We start from the raw sequence: 15,712 nt of genomic DNA, 5'->3' as shown, positions 1-15,712 counted from the left end.
TGACACACATCACCATCAATGAGTTTAACTGACAAACAAACAAATTCTTCCCTTATCACTCCTAAACACTTTTTGCATAATAATTTGGAACGCGGTGTACATGTGCTTTTCCACAAAACACCAGTGGTTCACGTAGTGAATCTTACAGTTCTAACTTGCCAACCGTGGTCTGTATGGAATTGTTCAATAAAGGGCCCAAAATTAAGATAACATAGATGGGAGAGGTCTCTATGAATAGGAATTCCTAAGTATTTGATACCGTGTGAGGGCCAGGCAAAGGGAAAGTTGGACTGGATGGAATCCTATATGGATTTAGGGAGGGAGACATCGAGGGCCTCAGACTTCGCTGCATTGATTTTAAAATTTTACCATGTAACAAAGTGATCTATTTCAGCCATAACAGCAGGGATGGATATATGTGATTGAGTGATATATACTAGGACATCATCAGCAAATAGAGAGCACTTATACTCGGTGCCTCCCACCTCAATCCACCTAATATTGGGGTTATGGCGAATTGATGAGAGCAGGTGCTCCGTCACTAGGATGTATAAGAGAGGGGACAGAGGACATCCCTGCCTTGTCCCATTGGTGATTGTGAAAGTTGATGAAAATGTTCTGACGCACCCCCTGGGCCTTGGGACACCCGGAGCCGGACCCTTTTTGGTGGATGCTGGTGGTTGTAGTCTTCGTGGCGGCGATCCGGTTCCGTGGCTCAGGGCGGTCAAACCAGTGGCGGAACTATTTATGTGGTTTTGATGTTTAAATTTCCGACTACGCCACCCGTGGATTGCGGTCAGAGTGAACCGCCGCTACAGGGCAGACCGCTAAGGCTGGTGTTGTGGGTGCAGCAGAGCGTAGCATAACTCCCCACGGGAGGAGTATAGCCTCAGGGCAGTGTATGCGGAGGATGGGGGTGATGGTGCAGGGCAGCAGCAGTAACGACACGGAGTCAGTGATGCAGTTCAGGGCCTTTACTCACAGTTCTTATTATCCAGACCACGTCTGCAGGTAACGGCTGCCCACGTCGTACTGTGCTCACCAGGTGAGGGGCTCAGACAACTCCCAGATAACTTTGGAGCGCTTCACAGGACCCCCTTTGTGTGTCCTTTGTCTGGCCTTTCTTACCAACACTTCTGTCCGGCTGCCTCGGGCCTCCTCTTGGTAAACTTGGCGCCAGTTTCCCTGACCCTATGTGGTGCCTTCCTAGCGGGTGGAGCAAGGGGCTGCGCCACATAAAATGTCAGAGCCTCCGGTTTCTAGCTGAGGGTCGTTTCCTGCCTCCACTAGTTCGGGGACCGGTCTCCCCCTTTGGCCTGACCCCTCCACGCAGGTGGATTCGGGCGTGCGGTGGCGACTCGCCTGTCCGCACCCCTGGGATCCCTTCATTCCTCGTTCCTGGAGCCTTCTCCGCTCCTCTTCCTTCCTTCTCCCTCTTGCAGGCCTGGGCCTCTGTTACTAGGCCCGCCTCCGGAGCAGAGCTCATGCAGAGCCCCTGCTCCCTGCCACTTCTGCTCAGACTTCTCTGCACTGAACTAAGATGGTGCCCACCTTTTATACTCCCTTCTCAATGCACCCAGGAACTGCTTCCTCCCTGCTCCTGCACTGCAGGGTTCCCCTTCCTCAGTGTTCCCTCCCCCCACTCCAGCCAGGGACAGGGACTGTCGTGCCCATCTCAGGGGCATATTGGTCGCCCTGCCCCACGGCAATGTGGTGTAATGCATGCAGGTGTCGGGTCCTGATCCACACTCCATCCTTATCTGAGAGTGAGATATCACACCTCTGGGTGAGGTGCAATACGTCTGTAGCAACCGAGCCCTCGGTGCTACAGTTCCATTTATCTTCAGCCTAGGTGACGTATTGTGATACAGGGCCGTGATTTTGGCTATAAAAGGGTCCCCTAGACCCCTACCCCAAGCTTTTTAAGAGAATCATATATGGCGTGCCAGGAGACTCTATGGAATGCTTTCTCAGCATCCAACGAGAGTATCTACTTACAAATTTTTAACTGCATCTAGCCCAGGAAATACTTTGTGCCTAGTAGCAGTGTCTGCTAGTCAGCGGATTATCCCTGCTGTTAAGCAAGCTACACCACCTGTAGTTTGGACACTTAATTTTTTCAAAGGAAATGCTTCGGGACCACGGGATACTTAGTGAAGAGCATCAGGAGGCACCCGAAGGCATAGGGTCTGGGACTGGCACTAGGATGCCTTGCGGTGGACAGCCGAGCTCGATCCTTATAAAAGCTTTTTAACTGCAGCAGCTTTAGTGGACGCTACTGGAGCTGGAATTACGCGGCTGCTGGCATGAGACTTGCCCTCCAATAGATCCTTGTAAATGGATTTAAAGTGTATTCATTCAAATTAGAGGGACAATTTAAATTAAAAAGCTTAGAGCTGCCTCCACCACAGGGGGGCTCTCTCGACCCACCAGCGGACAGGCACCAGTATTGGGAGAGGGGGGCTGGCCGTCAGGGTTCACCGCGGCTCTGGCACAAACCCGGCGACACGGAGGTGGCACGGGCAGGAGCGGACTGGCCGTCTCGGCTTCTCACTTTTTGGATTTTAGAAGGGCATGACATGCCTATATCTGTGTCTCCCCCTCCTTTTACTCCTCCACCTCTTTTCTTTTCGCATGACTATATGTACTTGTCACTTTTCCATGTGTTAGTTGTGTCTTCTGAGCAGTTTGTCAGCTTTTGGACACCTTTGAAGGTGTTTTCTATGTGTTTCTATGTGTTTTTGTTTGCCTGCCATTGGTTATAACGGTGTTCGAAGGTGTTCGACGAACAGTTCGACGAACAGTTCGGCGAACACACGGGTGTTCGACGAACCGAACCGAACTCAAACACTACGGGGGTGTCTCAACACTAGAAATAATTAAGAAAAAAAGGCCTTCCCTATATTGTTGTGTCCGGCCAGGTACAAATAGGCAGCTGGTGGTTGGGGGCAGCCCGTTCCTGCCTGCTCTACCTGGCTGGACACAAATATAGTGCGAAGCCCCACTTCAATTTTTTTAAATTATTTCAGGAAATTCATGAAATAATTAAAAAAAAATTGACGTGGGGCTTCGCACTATATTTGTGTCCAGTCAGGTGCAGCAGGCAGGAACGGGCTGCCCCCAACCACCAGCTGCCTCTTTGTACCTGGCCGGACACAACAATATAGGGAAGCCCTTTTTTTCTTAATTATTTCATGAAATAATTTAAAGAAAATTGACGTGGGGCTTCGCCCTGTTTTTGTGTCCAGCCAGGTACAACTAGGCAGCTGGGGGCTGGAATCCGCAGCGCAGGGAGGCCCAAGCTTTCTGGGCCACCCCCGCTGCAAATTGCAGTCCGCAGCCACCCCGGAAAATGGCGCGTTCATAGAAGCGCCATCTTCTGGCGCTGTACCCAACTCATCCAGGGCCCTGATGCGGTGGCTCACTGGGTAATAAAGGGGTTAGGGCCAGCTTGGCATTATCAGCTGGCCCTAAGCCAATATTAGACATGACCACCATGAATTTCTAGTAAAGTATTTAAAAAAAACACAACACCCAGAAAAAAGTCCTTTAATTGAAATAAACACACAATTCTTTATTGTTCTAAATTAAACCATACTTACCACCACGCCTATTCCAGCTGAAGCCAACGATCTCCTGAAATAAAAGAAAAATAATAAAGCAACATCATCCTTACCTTTCCATGGTTCCCAGGACAGCTTCAGCTCTGCTACATCGAGATGACAGGCTGGACCGCAGCAGAACGCTGCCATCCAGCCTGTCATCCCGCAGACACTGAGAAGCGCAGGCTTGCTTGCGCTCCACAGTGTCTCTCTGTGAGGGCATCAAGATGAGCCGAGTTCATGTCCAATGAACTCGGCTCACCTCATGCACGTGACTGACATGTTTCTATCTATCTAATCTATGTGTGATGCTCTATTGCTTCCATTCTAAATTGTCGGGTACAGATGCTGAATTGCCGGCCGGCTTTTTTAAAGAGATGGTGCATGAAAACACTAATATTTTTTTTTATAAATCCTTTACACTAAATGACAAGTACAGTAATCAACACTGTCACTGTACTTCTTATATATGTGACTGACATGTTTCTATCTATCTAATCTATGTGTGATGCTCTATTGCTTCCATTCTAAATTGTCGGGTACCGCTGCTGAATTGCCGGCCGGCATTTTTAAAGAGACAGTACATGAAAACACTAATATTTTTTTTTAATAAATCCTTTACACTAAATGACAAGTACAGTAATCAACACTGTCACTGTACTTCTTATGTATGTGACTGACATGTTTCTATCTATCTAATCTATGTGTGAAGCTCTATTCTGTCCTATAAATTGTCGGGTACTGCTGCTGAATTGCCGGCCGGCTTTATTAAAGAGACGGTGCATGAAAACACTAATATTTTTTTTAATAAATCCTTTACACTGAATGACAAATACAGTAATCAACACTGTCACTGTACTTCTTATATATGTGACTGTCATGTTTCTATCTATCTAATCTATGTGTGAAGCTCTATTCTTTCGGTTCTAAATTGCCGGGTACAGGTGTATGCCGCTGCTGAATTGCCGGCTTTTCGTGATTCACTGTGAGCACTGTTCCCATCGATTTGGGCAATCACTGTAATGCCACAACCACCATGGCTGTGGCATTACAGTGAGTGGCAGACAATCCCTGCATGATTGGTGCTCTAAATAGTGCCAGACATGCAGGACACGCTTTTGGTGCACGAACAGTTATCGAACATAACCTCGAACAGGCGAATTTTTTGCAAATCGTTCGGGTTCGTCGAACAACTCGAACACCGCAAAAAACAGCTCGAATTTGAGATTGGCGAACAGTTCTAGTCGAACACCGCTCATCTCTAGCTCTGAGGACGACGGGTGTGATAACGCACAGGGTGATGATGATGAGGTTGGAGATCCCAATTACTGACAACCCACAGTCAGCCAAGAGATGAGGTCAGCAGAGGAGGTGGAGGAAGATGCTATTGACGACGAGGTCAGGTTGCGCCTTCCTGGACAGAGACGTAGTACTGGAAGCACGTCAACAACTGCATCGTCAAACACAACTCTGCCTCTCACCACAAGTCGTGGTGGCTCTTCAGGTCGCATGGGTGCTAAGCCTTGCATAGCCTGGGCATTTTTTCAGATCGATAAAGATGACCCAACTCGTGTTATCTGTAACATTTGTCAGCAAAAGCTAAGTAGAGGCCAAAAAATACATAGTTTGAGTACTTCATGCATGAACCGGCACATGGACATGAAGCATAAGTTGCAGTGGGAAGCTCAGTGTGCTACAATGCGGCCTAGCCGGCCGGGCCAACCACCGTCTGCCATATCTTGTGCATCCGCGGCCTCTTCATCCTCTGTGACAGGGGGGACAGCAGTCACACCTGTTTTGGGGCGCAGACCTGCCACCTCTTTACCCGCAACAGCCAGCGTGATTGGCAGATCATCATTTTCTTTGGAGGTGGTAACACCAGCTGGTGTTGAGCGCTGTCTGACATCTATAGCACCACCTTTGGATCAAGGCAACCTAACATGTCCGCCTGCATCTTCCTCACAGACCGGCAGTTTGCCGGGGACACCCTTATCAACCCCGTCTAAGCACAATAGCCAGCCCTCGGTCCCTCAGATGTGGACAAGTAAAAGACCATTTCCTCCTAGCCATGAGAAAGCTAAGAGGTTGAATTTCACCATCTGCAAGCTCTTGGCTACAGAAATGCTGCCTTTCCGCCTGGTGGACACAGAGGATTTTCGAGACCTTATGTCCGTCGCAGTGCCCCAGTACCAGATGCCCAGTCGGCACTACTTCTCAAAGAAAGGTGTGCCTGCGCTCCACCAGCATGTCGCACACAACATCACCGCTTCTTTGAGAAACTCTGTGTGTGACAGGGTGCATTTCACCACAGACACTTGGACGAGTAGGCATGAACAGGGGCGTTACATGTCGCTGACTGGGCACTGGGTAACTATGGTGACAGCAGGACAAGGGGCTGCTGTCCAAGTCTTGCCGTCCCCACGAGTTGTGCGTCAATCCTCTTTATGTCAAAGTTCCTCCACTGCTTCTGCCTCCTCAACCTCCTCTCGGTCTTCCACCTGCACCCAAAGCCTGTCTGGTCATGCCACAAGCTTTCTAACTGCGCAGAAGGGATCCTGCACACCTCCTTACTATGCTGGCAGTAGGGCTCAACGTCATCAGGCGGTTTTTACTTTGAAATGTCTGGGAAATGTGAGTCACACAGCTGAGGAGTTGTGGTCAGCTCTGGAGAACCAATTTCATGAATGGTTGTCTCCACTGGACCTGAAACCAGGGAAGGCCGTGTGCGACAATGCTGCAAACCTGGGTGCTGCCCTTCACCGGGGCAATGTCACACACGTGCCTTGTATGGCTCACGTGTTGAACCTGGTTGTCCAGCAATTTTTAGCCCACTATCCCGGACTAGATGGCCTTCTGCAGAGGGCACGGTCGCTGTGTGCTCACTTCCACCGTTCGCATCCCGCAGCTCAGCGACTTACATCTCTACAGAAGTCGTTGGGCCTGCCACTTCACCGGATAAAATGCGATGTGCCTACCCGGTGGAATTCAACTCTGCACATGTTGCAGTGACTGTGGCAGCACCGACAAGCCCTGGTGCAATACGTTCTGACGTATAGCCTGGGCCAACGAGATCCAGAGGTGGGGCAAATCACGCTGGAGGAGTGGTCTCAGATCAGGGACCTATGCACCCTTCTGCACAGTTTTGAAATAGCGACGAAGATGTTTAATGCTGATGATGCCATTATCAGCATGACTATTCCGGTGATTTACATGCTGGAGCACATGTTAAACAGAATTCGGAGTCAGGTGGTGGCACAAGAGGAGGTGGAGGAAGTAGAGGAGGAGGAGTTGTATGCGGAAGGGCTAACATCTGCAAGGTCCAGACGGTCGGCAGCACCAAGGCGGCAGGCATGTGAGGGTGGGGGAGATGGTTTTACCAGGGCGCATGGTAGCAGCCAAACTAGTGAGGAAGGTGCAGGAGCCCAGGAAGAAGTGGAGGACGAACTGATGGAAGACTCATCAGATGAGGGAGACCTTGATCACATTTCTGTTGTGCGAGGTTGGGGGGAGAGGACAGAGGAAGGAAGCATGATTGTTACCTCGCCACCAACACAACAGGGACTTGGTGCTCCTGGATGCGCAACACACATGAGTGCCTTCTTGCTGCACTACCTGCAACATGACCCTCGAATTGTGAGAATTAGAAATAATCCTGACTACTGGGTTGCCACACTGTTAGATCCCCGGTACAAAAGTAAATTTGCAGAAATTATTCCTGCCATAGAAAGGGATGCACGCATGCAGGAGTATCAGCAGAGACTGTTGCAGAATCTTACATGTGCTTTTCCACAAAACACCAGTGGTGCACGTAGTGAATCTCACAGTTCCAACTTGCCAACCGTGGGACCGTCAAGTGTTCAGCACTCAAACCATAACAGAACCACAGTATCTGCTGGTAACATCAATTTTGCGGAATCATTTCACCACTTTTTTAGCCCATCCTTTGCAAGGCCACAGGAGACAAGAAGTCTGACAGATAGTCAACGCCTAGAGACGATGGTACAGGAGTATCTCCAAGTAAAGATTGAAGCCATGACTGTGTCACTGGACCCTTGCTCTTTTTGGGCTTCCAATCTGGATATATGGCCGGAGCTAGCCACTTACGCCTTGGAGATCTTGTCATGCCCCGCAGCCAGCGTTCTGTCTGAACGTGTGTTCAGCGCTGCTGGTGGTGTGCTGACAGATAAGCGCACGCGGCTCTCCACTGATAATGTAGACAGACTCACATTCATAAAGATGAACAAATCATGGATCCGAAACGACTTTTCTACCCCTGTGTCATCCTGGGGAGAGTAAAAGCTTGATGATTGGTTAAAATCACCCTACCAACCGTTTTAAGCTTTCAAATTACTAATCATGTTTATCTGTATCTTGGCTGGAAAATAATTTGGGCTTTGTAGCAGTGTGCAGCACTGATTCTATTAGGCCATCTATAATAAGCTCCACCAGATTTAAAATTACTAATCATGTTTATCTGTATCTTGACTGGAAAATAATTTGGGCTTTGTAGCAGTGTGCAGCACTGATCCTATTAGGCCATCTATACTAAGCTCCACCAAATTTAAAATTAATAATAATTTTTAGCTGCATCTAGCCCGGAAAATAATTTTGGGGCTCCGAGATGCGCAAGACACATAAGTGCCTTCTTGCTGCACTACCTGCAACATGACCCTCATATTGTCAGAATTCAAAGTAATCATTAGTGTTGAGCCACCCCCGTAGTGTTCGAGTTCGGTTCGGTTCGTCGAACACCCGTGTGTTCGCTGAACTGTTCGTCGAACTGTTCGACGAACACCTTCGAACACCGTTAAAACCAATGGCAGGCAAACAAAAACACATAGAAACACATAGAAAACACCTTCAAAGGTGTCCAAAAGCTGACAAACTGCTCAGAAGACACAACTAACACATGGAAAAGTGACAAGTACATATAGTCATGCGAAAAGAAAAGAGGTGGAGGAGTAAAAGGAGGGGGAGACACAGATATAGGCATGTCATGCCCTTCTAAAATCCAAAAAGTGAGAAGCCGAGACGGCCAGTCCGCTCCTGCCCGTGCCACCTCCGTGTCGCCGGGTTTGTGCCAGAGCCGCGGTGAACCCTGACGGCCAGCCCCCCTCTCCCAATACTGGTGCCTGTCCGCTGGTGGGTCGAGAGAGCCCCCCTGTGGTGGAGGCAGCTCTAAGCTTTTTAATTTAAATTGTCCCTCTAATTTAAATGAATACACTTTAAATCCATTTACAAGGATCTATTGGAGGGCAAGTCTCATGCCAGCAGCCGCGTAATTCCAGCTCCAGTAGCGTCCACTAAAGCTGCTGCAGTTAAAAAGCTTTTATAAGGATCGAGCTCGGCAGTCCACCGCAAGGCATCCTAGTGCCAGTCCCAGCCCCTATGCCTTGGGGTGCCTCCTGATGCTCTTCACTAAGTATCCCGTGGTCCCGAAGCATTTCCTTTGAAAAAATTAAGTGTCCAAACTACAGGTGGTGTAGCTTGCTTAACAGCCGGGATAATCCGCTGACTAGCAGACACTGCTACTAGGCACAAAGTATTTCCTGGGCTAGATGCAGTTAAAAATTTGTAAGTAGATACTCTCGTTGGATGCTGAGAAAGCATTCCATAGAGTCTCCTGGCACGCCATATATGATTCTCTTAAAAAGCTTGGGGTAGGGGTCTAGGGGACCCTTTTATAGCCAAAATCACGGCCCTGTATCACAATACGTCACCTAGGCTGAAGATAAATGGAACTGTAGCACCGAGGGCTCGGTTGCTACAGACGTATTGCACCTCACCCAGAGGTGTGATATCTCACTCTCAGATAAGGATGGAGTGTGGATCAGGACCCGACACCTGCATGCATTACACCACATTGCCGTGGGGCAGGGCGACCAATATGCCCCTGAGATGGGCACGACAGTCCCTGTCCCTGGCTGGAGTGGGGGGAGGGAACACTGAGGAAGGGGAACCCTGCAGTGCAGGAGCAGGGAGGAAGCAGTTCCTGGGTGCATTGAGAAGGGAGTATAAAAGGTGGGCACCATCTTAGTTCAGTGCAGAGAAGTCTGAGCAGAAGTGGCAGGGAGCAGGGGCTCTGCATGAGCTCTGCTCCGGAGGCGGGCCTAGTAACAGAGGCCCAGGCCTGCAAGAGGGAGAAGGAAGGAAGAGGAGCGGAGAAGGCTCCAGGAACGAGGAATGAAGGGATCCCAGGGGTGCGGACGGGCGAGTCGCCACCGCACGCCCGAATCCACCTGCGTGGAGGGGTCAGGCCAAAGGGGGAGACCGGTCCCCGAACTAGTGGAGGCAGGAAACGACCCTCAGCTAGAAACCGGAGGCTCTGACATTTTATGTGGCGCAGCCCCTTGCTCCACCCGCTAGGAAGGCACCACATAGGGTCAGGGAAACTGGCGCCAAGTTTACCAAGAGGAGGCCCGAGGCAGCCGGACAGAAGTGTTGGTAAGAAAGGCCAGACAAAGGACACACAAAGGGGGTCCTGTGAAGCGCTCCAAAGTTATCTGGGAGTTGTCTGAGCCCCTCACCTGGTGAGCACAGTACGACGTGGGCAGCCGTTACCTGCAGACGTGGTCTGGATAATAAGAACTGTGAGTAAAGGCCCTGAACTGCATCACTGACTCCGTGTCATTACTGCTGCTGCCCTGCACCATCACCCCCATCCTCCGCATACACTGCCCTGAGGCTATACTCCTCCCGTGGGGAGTTATGCTACGCTCTGCTGCACCCACAACACCAGCCTTAGCGGTCTGCCCTGTAGCGGCGGTTCACTCTGACCGCAATCCACGGGTGGCGTAGTCAGACATTTAAACATCAAAACCACATAAATAGTTCCGCCACTGGTTTGACCGCCCTGAGCCACGGAACCGGATCGCCGCCACGAAGACTACAACCACCAGCATCCACCAAAAAGGGTCCGGCTCCGGGTGTCCCAAGGCCCAGGGGGTGCGTCAGAACATTTTCATCACCTTTCACAATCACCAATGGGACAAGGCAGGGATGTCCTCTGTCCCCTCTCTTATACATCCTAGTGACGGAGCACCTGCTCTCATCAATTCGCCATAACCCCAATATTAGGTGGATTGAGGTGGGAGGCACCGAGTACAAGTGCTCTCTATTTGCTGATGATGTCCTAGTATATATCACTCAATCACATATATCCATCCCTGCTGTTATGGCTGAAATAGATCACTTTGTTACATGGTAAAATTTTAAAATCAATGCAGCGAAGTCTGAGGCCCTCGATGTCTCCCTCCCTAAATCCATATAGGATTCCATCCAGTCCAACTTTCCCTTTGCCTGGCCCTCACAGGGTATCAAATACTTAGGAATTCCTATTCATAGAGACCTCTCCCATCTATGTTATCTTAATTTTGGGCCCTTTATTGAACAATTCCATACAGACCACGGTTGGCAAGTTAGAACTGTAAGATTCACTACGTGAACCACTGGTGTTTTGTGGAAAAGCACATGTACACCGCGTTCCAAATTATTATGCAAAAAGTGTTTAGGAGTGATAAGGGAAGAATTTGTTTGTTTGTCAGTTAAACTCATTGATGGTGATGTGTGTCAGGGCTCTTTATATCACTGTAAGCAATTGCAGACACCTGTGCTAATTAGTTTGGCAGGTGTGTCCAATGAAAGGCAAGACTACTTAAGAAGGCTCTCTCACATTATTAAGCAGCCTACATTTTCTGCCAAAATGGGAAAGAAAAAGGATGTGTCGGCTGCTGAGAAGCAACAAATTGTGGAGTGTTTAGGTCAAGGCATGACTACAATCAACATTGTGCGATGATCAGGATGAAGTGTCTTGGCAATCAAGAAGTATGTAGCTGATTCACAGTACACACGTGTGCGTGCTGATAAGGGCAAATTGAGGACTCTTTCCTACAGGCAATTACGTCAGGTTGAAACAGCAGCGGCAAAAAAGCCTTGTCATAGCAGCAGACAAGTTTTTGAAGCTGCTTGTGCCTCCAACGTCCCCCGAACAACAAGATGCAGGGTCCTTCAGAGGTTTGCAGCTGTGCATATGCCATCCTGTCGACCTCCTCTATCCACTTCACACAAGCAGAAACGGCTCCAGTGGGCCAAACATTACATGAAGACTGATTTCAAAACTGTTTTGTTCACGGATGAGTGCCGTGCAGCGCTCGATGGTCCAGATGAATGGAGTGGAGGATGGCTGGTTGATGGACACCCCACGCAAACACGGCTACAGCGCCAACAAGGAGGAGGTGGAGTAATGTTTTGGGCTGGAATCATGGGGAGAGAGATTGTCGGCCCCTTTAGGATCCCTGAAGGCGCTAAAGATGAACTCCATAATGTATGTGGATTTTCTCAAACAGCACTTCCTGCCATGGTTCAAGAAGAAGAACCGTGTATTTCACAGCAAGATCATTTTTCTGCATGATAATGCACCATCTCATGCTGCACATAAAACATCTGCATCTCTGGCTGATATGGGCATAAAAGGGGACAAACTTATGGTGTGACCCCCATGCTCCCTTGACCTCTACCCCATTCAGAACCTTTGGAGCATCATTAAAAGGAGTGTCTATGATGGCGGGAGGCAGTTCACATCTAAGCAACAGCTCTGGGAGGGTATTCAGTCCTCATGCAAAACAATTGAAGCAGAAATCATCCAAAACCTGACAAATTCAATGGACGAGAGAGTTCAGAAGCTCCTTTCGAACAAGGGGTCCTATGTGAAAATGTAACATCACCTAGAATAAAGTTTTGAGTTGAAAACTGTTTGATTTCAGTTTCTAACAACCTGCTAATGCTTATAATTTCAAAAATGACCATTTTTTTGGTCTTTATTAAAATGAAAAGGTTGATCGAAAAGTTTGGGGGATCTAAGAGTGTGGCAACCCAGTAGTCATGATTACTTCGAATTCTGACAATATGAGGGTCATGCTGCAGGTAGTGCAGCAAGAAGGCACTTATGTGTCTTGCGCATCTCGGAGCCCCAAAATTATTTTCCGGGCTAGATGCAGCTAAAAATTATTTTTAATTTTAAATCTGGTGAAGCTTATTATAGATGGCCTAATAGGATCAGTGCTGCACACTGCTACAAAGCCCAAATTATTTTCCAGTCAAGATACAGATAAACATGATTAGTAATTTGAAAGCTTAAAACGGTTGGTAGGGTGATTTTAACCAATCATCAAGCTTTTACTCTCCCCAGGATGACACAGGGGTAGAAAAGTCGTTTCGGATCCATGATTTGTTCATCTTTATGAACGTGAGTCTGTCTACATTATCAGTGGAGAGCCTCGTGCGCTTATCTGTCAGCACACCACCAGCAGCGCTGAACACACGTTCAGACAGAACGCTGGCTGCGGGGCATGACAAGATCTCCAAGGCGTAAGTGGCTAGCTCCGGCCATTTATCCAGATTGGAAGCCCAAAAAGAGCAAGGGTCCAGTGACACAGTCGTGGCTTCAATGTTTACTTGGAGATACTCCTGTACCATCGTCTCTAGGCGTTGACTATGTGTCAGACTTCTTGTCTCCTGTGGCCTTGCAAAGGATGGGCTAAAAAAGTGGTGAAATGATTCCGCAAAATTGATGTTACCAGCAGATACTGTGGTTCTGTTACGGTTTGAGTGCTGAACACTTGACGGTCCCACGGTTGGCAAGTTGGAACTGTGAGATTCACTACGTGCACCACTGGTATTTTGTGGAAAAGCACATGTAAGATTCTGCAACAGTCTCTGCTGATACTCCTGCATGCGTGCATCCCTTTCTATGGCAGGAATAATTTCTGCAAATTTACTTTTGTACCGGGGATCTAACAGTGTGGCAACCCAGTAGTCAGGATTATTTCTAATTCTCACAATTCGAGGGTCATGTTGCAGGTAGTGCAGCAAGAAGGCACTCATGTGTGTTGCGCATCCAGGAGCACCAAGTCCCTGTTGTGTTGGTGGCGAGGTAGCAATCATGCTTCCTTCCTCTGTCCTCTCCCCCCAACCTCGCACAACAGAAATGTGATCAAGGTCTCCCTCATCTGATGAGTCTTCCATCAGTTCGTCCTCCACTTCTTCCTGGGCTCCTGCACCTTCCTCACTAGTTTGGCTGCTACCATGCGCCCTGGTAAAATCATCTCCCCCACCCTCACATGCCTGCCGCCTTGGTGCTGCCGACCGTCTGGACCTTGCAGATGTTAGCCCTTCCGCATACAACTCCTCCTCCTCTACTTCCTCCACCTCCTCTTGTGCCACCACCTGACTCCGAATTCTGTTTAACATGTGCTCCAGCATGTAAATCACCGGAATAGTCATGCTGATAATGGCATCGTCAGCACTAAACATCTTCGTCGCCATTTCAAAACTGTGCAGAAGGGTGCATAGGTCCCTGATCTGAGACCACTCCTCCAGCGTGATTTGCCCCACCTCTGAATCTCGTTGGCCCAGGCTATACGTCAGAACGTATTGCACCAGGGCTTGTCGGTGCTGCCACAGTCGCTGCAACATGTGCAGAGTTGAATTCCACCGGGTAGGCACATCGCATTTTAGCCGGTGAAGTGGCAGGCCCAACGACTTCTGTAGAGATGTAAGTCGCTGAGCTGCGGGATGCGAACGGCGGAAGTGAGCACACAGCGACCGTGCCCTCTGCAGAAGGCCATCTAGTCTGGGATAGTGGGCTAAAAATTGCTGGACAACCAGGTTCAACACGTGAGCCATACAAGGCACGTGTGTGACATTGCCCCGGCGAAGGGCCGCACCCAGGTTTGCAGCATTGTCGCACACGGCCTTCCCTGGTTTCAGGTCCAGTGGAGACAACCATTCATGAAATTGGTTCTCCAGAGCTGACCACAACTCCTCAGCTGTGTGACTCACATTTCCCAGACATTTCAATGTAAAAACCGCCTGATGACGTTGAGCCCTACTGCCAGCATAGTAAGGAGGTGTGCAGGATCCCTTCTGCGCAGTTAGAAAGCTTGTGGCATGACCAGACAGGCTTTGGGTGCAGGTGGAAGACCGAGAGGAGGTTGAGGAGGCAGAAGCAGTGGAGGAAAAATGACATAAAGAGGATTGACGCACAACTCGTGGGGACGGCAAGACTTGGCCAGCAGCCCCTTGTCCTGCTGTCACCATAGTTACCCAGTGCCCAGTCAGCGACATGGAACGCCCCTGTCCATGCCTACTCGTCCAAGTGTCTGTGGTGAAATGCACCCTGTCACACACAGAGTTTCTCAAAGAAGCGGTGATGTTGTGTGCGACATGCTGGTGGAGCGCAGGCACACCTTTCTTTGAGAAGTAGTGCCGACTGGGCATCTGGTACTGGGGCACTGCGACGGACATAAGGTCTCGAAAATCCTCTGTGTCCACCAGGCGGAAAGGCAGCATTTCTGTAGCCAAGAGCTTCAGATGGTGAAATTCAACCTCTTAGCTTTCTCATGGCTAGGAGGAAATGGTCTTTTACTTGTCCACATCTGAGGGACCGAGGGCTGGCTATTGTGCTTAGACGGGGTTGATAAGGGTGTCCCCGGCAAACTGCCGGTCTGTGAGGAAGATGCAGGCGGACATGTTAGGTTGCCTTGATCCAAAGGTGGTGCTATCGATGTCGGACAGCGCTCAAGACCAGCTGGTGTTACCACCTCCAAAGAAAATGATGACCTGCCAATCACGCTTACTGTTGCGGGTAAAGAGGTGGCAGGTCTGCGCCCCAAAACAGGTGTGACTGCTGTCCCCCCAGTAACAGAGGATGAAGAGGCCGCGGATGCACAAGATATGGCAGACGGTGGTTGGCCCGGCCGGCTAGACCGCATTGTAGCACACTGAGCTTCCCACTGCAACTTATGCTTCATGTCCATGTGCCGGTTCATGCATGAAGTACTCAAACTATGTATTTTTTGGCCTCTACTTAGCTTTTGCTGACAAATGTTACAGATAACACGAGTTGGGTCATCTTTATCGATCTGAAAAAATGCCCAGGCTATGCAAGGCTTAGCACCCATGCGACCTGAAGAGCCACCACGACTTGTGGTGAGAGGCAGAGTTGTGTTTGAGGATGCAGTTGTTGACGTGCTTCCAGTACTACGTCTCTGTCTAGGAAGGCGCAACCTGACCTCGTCGTCACTAGCATCTTCCTCCACCTCCTCTGCTGA

The sequence above is a fragment of the Phyllobates terribilis genome, unplaced genomic scaffold (genome assembly GCF_046119375.1).
Source record: "Phyllobates terribilis strain yellow unplaced genomic scaffold, ASM4611937v1 Scaffold_12__6_contigs__length_324123572, whole genome shotgun sequence".
Taxonomy (NCBI): domain Eukaryota; kingdom Metazoa; phylum Chordata; class Amphibia; order Anura; family Dendrobatidae; genus Phyllobates; species Phyllobates terribilis.
This window is presented reverse-complemented; position numbering follows the sequence as displayed.